We start from the raw sequence: 12,225 nt of genomic DNA, 5'->3' as shown, positions 1-12,225 counted from the left end.
CAGTGAGCCGTGAGGCCCCTGTCTGGATGCTGGAGAGTTCTCAGCAATGAATTGTGGGTATTGTAGGCAGCAGACAAGAAGAAAAAGAAGAATTGTGATGAAGATGAGCTTCTTCAGACAAGTGTTAGCGTGCTGATCCTCACAATGATGATGATGACCACACAGTCATTATCATCTCCCACAATCCTGTGCTCCAACTCCAATTAGCGACTGATTGCATGCTTGGCATGAAAAATGTCATTAACAACAGACAACGCTGCCAAGCCACCGCCGCCGCCGCCATGCTGTTTATGTGGCGCGCCCATCTGAGTGCGGGAACGCAAACAGCAGCAGAGTTTGGGCTTCAAAAGCAAAGAAGTCCCTCCAGAGCGCAACGCCTCGCTGTAATGGCGACGGCGATGGCCGCCGCCTCGCCAAGAGGGGCTCTGGGGACCCGCCCACGTGTTGTCGCATCCCTCTGAACTCGCACCACAAAGAGGAAGTTAGCTCGGCCACGCCCACCCCAGCGCCCTCACTCACTTGTCATTTGAGTAGAGGAAGGTTGACGCAAACAAAGATGGACGCCTCATGTGACAGGTCAATAGTCACCACTCTTAATATATATATATATATATATATATATATATATATACACATATATATATAAACATATATGTTTTGTGTATATATACAGTAAATATATTTATATATACATACATTTATATATATATATATTTATAGATGTATATAACATATATAGCATTACTTATATATTAATATATATTTTATATTTACATATATTTATATATGTACAGTATATATACTACATATGTTATATATAGTCCATTTTATACATATTTACACAGCAAACATATACAGTATGTATGTATATATATATGTATATATATATATATATATATATATATATATATATATATTTATAGATGTATATAAACAAATATAGCATTACTTATATATTTATATATATTTACATATATTTATATGTGTACAGTATATATACTACATGTTATACATCATCCATTTTATACATAACTTACACAACATATATACAGTATATATGTATGTATGTATATATGTATATATTTATGTATGTATATATGTATGTATATATATATATGTGTGTGTATGTGTGTATATATATATATATATTACATATGTTATATATATTTACATATTACATTAGTTATATTATGAATATTACATCCATCCATTCATCCATTTTCTACCGCTTGTCCCTTTTGGGGTCACGGGGGGTGCTGTAGCATATAATCATGTATATTTTATTTATACATATTTATATATGTACAGTATATATTTAATATGTTATATTATTAATATTACATATAACATGTTATAATATGTATAACATATGTATGTGTGTGAATATATATATATACATATATATATGTGTCTCAATACAGATATAATATTACTTATATATTTATATATATTTTATATATTTATATACGCTACATATGTTATATATAATTTATACAACATACGTATGTCATATTATTATTATTACATATAACATAATATATACATACAATACATACATACATACATACATATATATATATATATATATATATATATATATATATATATATACACACACACACACACATACACACATAGATGCAGTGTCATATAACACACTAACATGGTAATATAATATATACAGTAGGATATCACAGAGCAGAATAGCATATGAATCATAACATCATTGCATTACTATTCAGTTTGCGTAAAAAAGATGTTCTCTGAGCTTTTGTGGGGAAAAAAAAACATGGACATCTGGGAAGTTTCCTGTGAGATTTCCACAATAAAAGCCTTTGTTCCGTGGGTGTGTACGAGTGGGGGAGAGGCGAGCCCTCAAAGACAAACGGCAGATTGATAAAAAGACAAAGTGGTCTCGGGACGACTCGTTCTTTCTTCTCCCAAATTAAAAACTCCCACACGTTTAGCCGAACGCCGCACAGGAAGCGCATGACTCATGCCTTTCCTGATGGAGCGCTCGCTGCACGCAACACCACACGTGACGCTCTTTGGTCGGACCCGTAGTGGCCATCAGGACTGGTGGTGTTAATACTCAGGGGAGTGTGGCGATGCCAGGATGTTCCTAACCACTTACAAGATGTCCCTGCTAATGGTAGCATGCTAATTTTCACAACTTTTGGCCTTTACTGGCCATTCTTCACGCCTCGTCCCCGTGGAGGAGAGATAGTTCCTGATAAAAGTCTCGTTTGTTCATTCAGTCTCCAACATCTGTCGTCTCTGGAGCCAAGTGTTCAACATCTCTACGCAACTTTAACCACACAGCATACGGACGAGCAGAAGACGAACAAGGCGTGGGGCGCAGGCGCCGTTCATCCGTGACCACCAGCAGCTCAGCACGTATGTTTCACAATTGTTTACTTTTACGTGTTAAATTGCCACAGCACACCCTGGACTCACACTGGCAGCCAACCAAGCTAAAAAGGCTGAGGGCTAGCTAGGCTAAAGCGCTGTGCAGAAATCATGACGCAAACAAGGCGTGTCGCTTTCCTATTTAGGAACCCTTTTGATGAACCAATTAAGTTTGCAAATTGAGGGTTCACTGTCATGGCAAAATGGCATCCACAAAGCACCAAAATGGCATCCACATTGTGCTAACATGGAGTCCACCTAGCACCAACATGGTGTCCCCATAGCACCAACATGGTGTCCCCATAGCACCAACATGGCGTTCACATAGCATCAACATGGTGTCCACATAGCGCCAACATGGCGTCCACATAGCACCAACATGGCGTCCACATTGTGCTAAATGGCGTCCACATAGCGCCAACATGGTGTCCACATAGCGCCAACATGGCATCCACATAGCACCAACATGGCGTCCACATTGTGCTAAATGGCGTCCACATAGCGCCAACATGGTGTCCACATAGCGCCAACATGGAGTTCACATAGCATCAACATGGTGTCCACATAGCACCAACACGGGATCCACATAGCACCAACATGGCATCCACAGAGCACCAACAGGGTGTCCATATAACACCAACATGGCGTCACATAGGACCAGCATGGTGTCCAGATAGTGCCAACATGTAGTCCACATAGCACCAACATGGCATCCACATAGCACCAACAGGGTGTCCATATAGCACCAACATGGTGTTCACATAGCATCAACATGGCGTCCATATCGCGCCAACATGGGGTCCATATAACGCCAACTTGGCGTCCAATTATTACCAACATGGCGTCCAGATAGCGCCGACATGGTGTTCACATAGCGCTAATATGGTGTACATAGTGCCAACATGGCATCCACAAAGCACCAACATGGCGTCCACAAAGCACCAACATGGCATCCCCATAGCACCAACATGGTGTCCACATAGCACCAACATGAAGTTCACGTAGCACCAACATGGTGTCCACATAGCACCAACATGGCATCCCCATAGCACCAACATGGCGTCCATATAGCACCAACATGGCATCCATATAGCATCAGTATGGTGTTCATGTAGCACCAACATAACATCCACATAGCGCCAACATAACATCCACAAAGCACCAACATGGCATCCACATAGCGCCAACATAACATCCACAAAGCACCAACATAACATCCACATAGCACCAACATGGCATCCACATAGCACCTACATGGCGTCCACATAACACCAACATGGCGTCCACATAGCGCCAATATAGCATCCGATTAGCGCCAACATAGCGTTCACATAGTGCCAACATGGTGTCCACATAGCCCTAACATGGCATCCATATAGCACAAACATGGCATCCATATAGTACCAACATGGCATCCACATAGCACCAACAGGGCGTCTACATAGCACCAACATGGCATCCATATAGCACCAACATGGCATCCACATAGTACCAACATGGCATCCACATAGTACCAACATGGCATCCACATAGTATCAACATGGCATCCACATAGCGCCAACATGGCATCCACATAGTACCAACATGGCATCCACATAGTACCAACATGGCATCCACATAGTACCAACATGGCATCCACATAGCACCAACAGGGCGTCCACATAGCACCAACATGGTGTCCACATAGTACCAACATGGCATTCACATAGTACCAACATGGCATCCACATAGTACCAACATGGCGTCCACATAGCACCAACAGGGCGTCCACATAGCACCAACATGGTGTCCATATAACGCCAACATGGCATCCATTTAGCGCCAACATGTTGACTACATAGTGCCGACTTGGTGTCTACATAATGCCAACATGGTAACCACAAAGCACCAACAAGGCGTTCGCATAGCGCCAACATGGCATCCAATTAGCACCAACATGGCATCCACATAGTACCAACATGGCATCCACATAGTACCAACATGGCATCCACATAGCGCCAACATGGCATCCACATAGCGCCAACATGGCATCCACATAGTACCAACATGGCATCCACATAGTACCAACATAGCATCCACATAGTACCAACATGGCATCCACATAGCACCAACAGGGCGTCCACATAGCACCAACATGGTGTCCACATAGTACCAACATGGCATCCACATAGTACCAACATGGCGTCCACATAGCACCAACAGGGCGTCCACATAGCACCAACATGGTGTCCATATAACGCCAACATGGCATCCATTTAGCACCAACATGGCGTCCATATAGCATCAATATGGCGTCCACATAGCACCAACATGGTGTCCACATAGCGCCAACATGACATCCAATCAGCGCCAACATGGTGATTACATAGTGCCGACTTGGTGTCTACATAATGCCAACATGGTAACCACAAAGCACCAACAAGGCGTTCGCATAGCGCCAACATGGCATCCAATTAGCACCAACATGGCGTCCATATAGCACCAATATGGCGTCCACATAGCGCCAACATGGTGTCCACATAGCGCCAACATGGCATCCACATGGTTCCAATATGGTGTCCATTAAATACCAACATGGCCTCCAGATAGCGCATTTTTCCCCATGGTAGTCACTTGGCATCCACATAGCGGCAACGAGGCATCCACATGGTTCCAATATAGTGTGCTCATTAGATACCACCATGGCCTCCAGATAGCGCCAAAATGGCGTCCAGAGTGCCAACATGGTGTCCACATACTGTAGCACCAACATGGCATCCAAATAGTGCCAACATGCTATCCAGGTAGCGCCAACATGGCATCCACAAGGTGTTCCAATATGGTGTCCATTAAATACCAACATGGCCTCCAGATAGCACATTTTTCAGCATGGTAGTCACTTGGCATCCACATAGCGGTAACTTGACATCCATATAGCGCCAACAAGGTGTTCACATATTGCCAACATGGTGTCCACATACTGTAGCACCAACATGGCATCCAAATAGTGCCAACATGCTATCCACATAGCGCCAGCATGGCATCCACATGGTGTTCCAATATGGTGTCCATTAAATACCAACATGGCGTCCACATAGCGGCAACATGACATCCATATAGCGCCAATATAACATCTGATTAGCGCCAACATTGCGTTCACATAGTGCCAACATGGTGTCTACATACTGTAGCACCAATATGCTTTCCACATAGCGCCAACATGGCATCCACATGGTGTTCCAATATGGTGTCCATTAAATACCAACATGGCGTCCACATAGCACCAACATGTTGTCCACTTAGCGCCAATATAGCATCCGATTAGCGCCAACATAGCGTTCACATAGCGCCAACATAGCATCCACATATTACCAACATGGCGTCCAAAAACTGTAGCACCAACATGGCATCCAAATAGTGCCAACATGCTATCCACATAGAGCCAACATGGTATCCACATGGTGTTCCAATATGGTGTCCATTAAATACCAACATGGCGTCCACATAGCGCCAACATGACATCCATATAGCGCCAACAAGGCGTTCACATAGCGCCAAAGTGCCATCCACATAGCGCCAACATGGTGGCCACATAGCACCAACATTGTGTCCACATACTGTAGCACCAAAATGGCATTCAAATAGCGCCAACATGGTGTCCACATACTGTGGCACCAACATGGCATCCAAATAGCGCCAACATGGTGTCCACATACTGTAGCACCAACATGGCATCCACATAGCGCCAACATGGTGTCCACATACTGTAGCACCAAAATGGCATTCAAATAGCGCCAACATGGTGTCCACATAGCACCAACATGGTGTCCACATACTGTAGCACCAACATAATGTCCACATAGCACCAACATGGCATCCACATAGCGCCAACGTGGTGTCCACATACTGTAGCACCAAAATGGCATTCAAATAGCGAAAACATGGTGTCCACATACTGTAGCACCAACATGGTGTCCACATACTGTAGCACCAACATAATGTCCACATACTGTAACACCAACATGGCATCCCCATAGCGCCAACATGGTGTCCACATACTGTAGCACCAAAATGGCATTCAAATAGCGTCAACATGGTGTCCACATACTGTAGCACGAACATGGCGTCCTCATACTGTAGCACCAACATGGCGTCCACATAGCGCCAACATGGTGTCCACATACTGTAGCACCAAAATGGCATTCAAATAGCGCCAACGTGGTGTCCACATACTGTAGCACGAACATGGCGTCCACATACTGTAGCACCAACATGGCGTCCACATAGCGCCAACATGGTGTCCACATACTGTAGCACCAACAATGGCGTCCACATAGCGCCAACATGGTGTCCAAATAGCACCAACATGGCGTCCACATAGCACCAACATTGTGTCCACATACTGTAGCACCAAAATGGCATTCAAATAGCGCCAACATGGTGTCCACATACTGTGGCACCAACATGGCATCCAAATAGCGCCAACATGGTGTCCACATACTGTAGCACCAACATGGCGTCCACATAGCGCCAACATGGTGTCCACATACTGTAGCACCAACAATGGCGTCCACATAGCGCCAACATGGTGTCCAAATAGCACCAACATGGTGTCCACATAGCACCAACATGTTGTCCACATACTGTAGCACCAACATGGCGTCCACATAGCGCCAACATGGCGTCCACATAGCACCAACATGGTGTCCACATACTGTAGCACCAACAATGGCGTCCACATAGCGCCAACATGGTGTCCACATAGCGCCAACATGGTGTCCACATACTGTAGCACCAAAATGGCGTCCACATAGCGCCAACATGGTGTCCACATAGCACCAACATGGTGTCCACATAGCACCAACATGGTGTCCACATACTGTAGCACCAACATTGTGTCCACATAGCGCCAACATGGCATCCACATAGCACCAACATGGTGTCCACATACTGTAGCACTAACATGGCATCCACATAGCACCAACATGGTGTCCATATAGCACCAACATGGTGTCCACATACTGTAGCACCAACATGGCGCCCACATAGCGCCAATATGGTGTCCAAATAGCACCAACAAGGTGTCCACATAGCACCAACATGGTGTCCACATACTGTAGCACCAACATGGTGTCCACATAGCGCCAACATGGCGTCCACACAGCACCAACATGGTGTCCACATACTGTAGCACCAACATGGCGCCCACATAGCGCCAATATGGTGTCCAAATAGCACCAACAAGGTGTCCACATAGCACCAACATGATGTCCACATACTGTAGCACCAACATGGTGTCCACATAGCGCCAACATGGCGTCCACACAGGACCAACATGGTGTCCACATACTGTAGCACCAACATGGTGTCCACATAATACCAACATGGTGTCCACATACTGTAGCACCAACATGGTGTCCACATAGCGCCAACATGGCGTCCACACAGCACCAACATGGTGTCCACATACTGTAGCACCAACATTGTGTCCACATAGTGTAGCACCAAAATGGCATTCAAATAGCGCCAACATGGTGTCCACATAGCACCAACATGGCGTCGATATAGCGCTAACATGGCCTCCAAATAGCGCCAACATGGCATCCACATAGCACCAATATGGCATCCATATAGCACCAACATGGCATCCAAATAGCGCCAACATGGCATCCAAATAGCGCCAACATGGCATCCAAATAGCGCCAACATGGCATCCAAATAGCGCCAACATGGCATCCACATAGCACCAATATGGCATCCAAATAGCGCCAACATGGCATCCAAATAGCGCCAACATGGCGTCCAGATGCTATAGCACCAATATGGCATCCAAATAGCACCAACCTGGCCTCCACCTAGTACCAACATGGCCTCCATGGACGGCGTGGCGCATTGGCAGAGTGGCCGTGCCAGCAACCTGAGGGTTCCTTATTCGATCCCGACCTTCTACCAACCTTTTCACGTCCGTTGTGTCCTTGAGCAAGACACTTCAACCTTGTTCCTGATGGGTGCTGGTTAGCGCCTTGCATGGCAGCTCCTGCCATCAGTGTGTGAATGTGTGTGTGTGAATGGGTGAATGTGGAAATAGTGTCAAAGCGCTTTCAGTACCTGGAAGGTAGAAAAGTGCTATACAAGTATAACCCATTTACCATTTCCACCTCAGCCTCCCCGGTAAGGTTTATTCAGGTGTACTGGAGAGGAGGCCACGCCGGATAGTCGACCCTCGGATTCAGGAGGAACAGTGTGGTTTTCGTCCTGGTCGTGGAACTGTGGACCAGCTCTATACTCTCGGCAGGGTTCTTGAGGGTGCATGAGAGTTTGCCCAACCAGTCAACATGTGCTTTGTGGACTTGGAGAAAGGATTCGGGAAGTCCTGTGGGGAGTGCTCAGAGTATGGGGTATCGGACTGCCTGATAGTGGCGAATCGCTCCCTGTATGATCAGTGTCAGAGCTTGGTCCGCATTGCCGGCAGTAAGTCAGACACGTTTCCAGTGAGGGTTGGACTCCGCCAAGGCTGTCCTTTGTCACCGATTCTGTTCATAACTTTTATGGACAGAATTACTAGGCGCGGTCAAGGCGTTGAGATTGGCCACGGGATTAGGTCTCTGCTTTTTGCAGATGATGTGGTCCTGATGGCTTCATCTGGCCGGGATCTTCAGCTCTCACTGGATCGGTTCGCAGCCGAGTGTGAAGCGACCGGAATGAGAATCAGCACCTCCAAGTCCGAATCCATGGTTCTCGCCCGGAAAAGGGTGGAGTGCCATGTCCAGGTTGGGGAGGAGACCCGGCCCCAAGTGGAGGAGTTCAAGTACCTAGGTGTCTTGTTCATGAGTGGGGGAAGAGTGGATCGTGAGATCGACAGTCGGATCGGTGCGGCGTCTTCAGTAATGCGGACGTCATACCGATCCGTTGTGGTGAAGAAGGAGCTGAGCCAGAAGGAAAAGCTCTCAATTTACCAGTCGATCTACGTTCCCATCCGCAACTATGGTCATGAGTTTTAGGGCAGACCGAAAGGATAAGATCACGGGTACAAGCGGCCAAAATGAGTTTCCTCCGCCGGGTGGCGGGGCGCTCCCTTAGAGATAGGGTGAGAAGCTCTGCCGTCCGGGAGTCACTCAAAGTAAAGCCGCTGCTCCTCCACATCGACAGGAGCCAGATGAGGTGGTTCGGGCATCTGGTCAGGCTGTTTGGGGCACCTCCAACCGGTAAGAGGCCACAGGCAAGACCCAGGACGCGTTGGGAAGACTATGTCTCTCGGCTAGCCTGGGAACGCCTCGGGATCCTCTGGGAAGACCTAGACGAAGTGGTTGGGGAGAGGGAAGTCTGGGCTTCCCTGCTTAGGCTGCTGCCCCAATGACCCGACCTCAGATAAGTGGAAGAAGATGGATGGATGAATGGATGGATGGCATTTTACCAAGTACCAACATGGCCTCCACCTAGTACCAACATGGTGTCCAATTAGTACCAACATGGCCTCCACCAAGTACCAACATTGCGTCCACATAACGCCAACATGGTGTCCAGCTAGTACCAACATGGCGTCTACATTGTGGTCACAAGGCATACATGTGTCTCATTTGTGTTCAAATGCGAGATCTCGAACATCGTAATGTTGAGTGACCTCCATGGTCTTTGCCTGTCTCTTTACCCAAAGGGAGAGCCATATATCCGGCCATTGCAGACAGCTTGGTGCCTGGAGCTTTTTTCAACGTTGGAAGTAAAGCCCTACAACTTATCAAAGAGGTTGACTTATTTATGTCCTATTAATAGTGAATTATCGTAAATGTGTGCAGCAATGTACCAATATTAGTTATTGCCTTTTTTTGTGTACATTTGCATGTTCATTGACGATTAGATTAGATTAGATTAGATATTACTTTATTTATTCCGTCAGGAGAGTTCCTTCAGGAAAATTACAATTTTCAGCACAATCCCATTCAAGATGAGACAAACATTACAGGGAGACAGAACTGGATGGCTGACGGGTCTGTCGGCTTCCAGCGCCCCTTACAAAAAAGGTGAGATACAGGTAAACAAGTGGGGGGAATGGGAGAAAAAAATAGAAGAATAAAATAAAATAAAAACATCGTTCTAAGCCTGGGCCCTGGAGAGGGGGTCCAGACTGAGGCCAAGGGAAAAAAACAACTCATAGCCATAGTACACATCCCTCTTACATTTGTGTAACAGGGAAACATCAAAGACCACAAAGAACATTAAAGACATCAAAGATGTTTACTCCAATAAATTATTGTGATCTTATGTTGAACGTTTCTGTTTTTTCTTTTGCTGTGCAGAACAATCAAGGAGGACGTGGACTTGGGCAAGGCAATTTAAAGGACATTAGACCAAGGGTCTCCGACTAGATGTTATTTTGCGGCCCCCACATTAATATGAAAGTTTAACGTTAGTGCGGCCCGCAAGTTTTATATGAATGGCGCTTGACAGCTTTGTGTTATTTGGGTCCAAAGTGGCTCTTTCAACGTTCGGGGATGCCTACCCCTGCGTTAGTGGAAAAGCGGCAAATGAGTGAAAGCGAAAGAAACGTTGCCATGGAGACGAGGGTTTTCTTAAGTGCCTGGCTGCAGTCACACCGCGACACCTGTCCGTCAGTAATAACAGTCCCCGATAACCTGGACCAATTCAAACCGTTATTTGTTTTTTTTTATTGTTAGATTTGCATTGCCTCACACGATGAACACTACATATATTTCTATATTACGCCAGATAACACTCCGGGAGCCATCACTTTTTTGTGCTCGCTATCCCGGTACTTTCCCGGCTGTTATCCGCCGACCACCGTGTTGCTGTAGGGAGGAAAAGCGTAACGACACACATTGCGGAAATAACATTATTCTCCGAGCATCGGCTAAATACAAATATATCCCACAACCCCAAACATGTCTTTTTCAAAGCTACAGTGAAGAGAAGTGTTAGCGATGGGCACAATTCCAGGAAAAGTAGGGGATGCAATGTTTTTTTGTTGAGCACAGGGGCACCCCGACGTGTCTTATTTGCACAGAGAGCGGGATACAATTTGAAACGTCAATATACAACTAGACATGCTGAGAATGCAACTTTTAAAAAAAAATATTCTCTTTCGGCCCAGCCTCACCCAGACTCTGCATCCATTGGCCCCTAGGTAAATTGAGTTTGAGACCCATGCATTAGACCAAAAATAAATGACACAAAACATTTATAAAAACCCAAGGTATTTTTATATCCTGTCCTGTATAAATTAATAAACTTTAGTTGTTGTGATAAATTTCCTCGGCTTTCATTGCAAAATGATGATAATGATATCATACCATTCCAATATTTTCTATTACTGGCTGTAATACAAGCAATTGGACACGGTTAGAAAATGACATCAAGTGTGAATGACATAATAATAAAGTAAGACGCTGAGATCATTGTTCATGCATTCGATACGTCTTGTCTCGATTACAGGGAACATTATTTTCAGGTCTCCCTATGTCTAGCATCAAAATATTACAGTTGGTGGTAAATGCGGCTGCTAGACTTTTGACAGAAACAAGAAAGCTTGATCATATTACGCCTATACTGTAGATAAATTTATATATATATATATATATATATATACATATATATATATATATATATATATATATATATATATATATATATATATATATATATATATATATATATATATATATATATATGCAAACCCCGTTTCCATATGAGTTGGGAAATTGTGTTAGATGTAAATATAAACGTAATACAATGATTTGCAACTCCCTTTCAACCCATATTCAGTTGAATGCACTACAAAGACAAGATATTTGATGTTCAAACTCAAAAACCGTATTTTTTTTT

The 12,225-nt window shown here is 44.9% G+C and overlaps 1 long non-coding RNA gene across 1 annotated transcript; it reads left to right on the top strand.

Annotated features, from left to right (window-relative positions):
* Positions 1–2,013: 2,013 nt before the first annotated feature.
* Positions 2,014–11,606, top strand: LOC133546123 (uncharacterized). Its single transcript, XR_009804992.1, has 3 exons — positions 2,014–2,152; positions 2,259–2,397; positions 10,683–11,606. It is a non-coding gene; the product is annotated as an uncharacterized LOC133546123 (long non-coding RNA).
* Positions 11,607–12,225: the final 619 nt, after the last annotated feature.

Source organism: Nerophis ophidion, linkage group LG29 (assembly GCF_033978795.1).
Source record: "Nerophis ophidion isolate RoL-2023_Sa linkage group LG29, RoL_Noph_v1.0, whole genome shotgun sequence".
Lineage (NCBI taxonomy): Eukaryota > Metazoa > Chordata > Actinopteri > Syngnathiformes > Syngnathidae > Nerophis > Nerophis ophidion.
The sequence above is the reverse complement of the archived record's forward strand: the minus strand, read 5'-3'. Positions and strand labels throughout refer to the sequence as shown.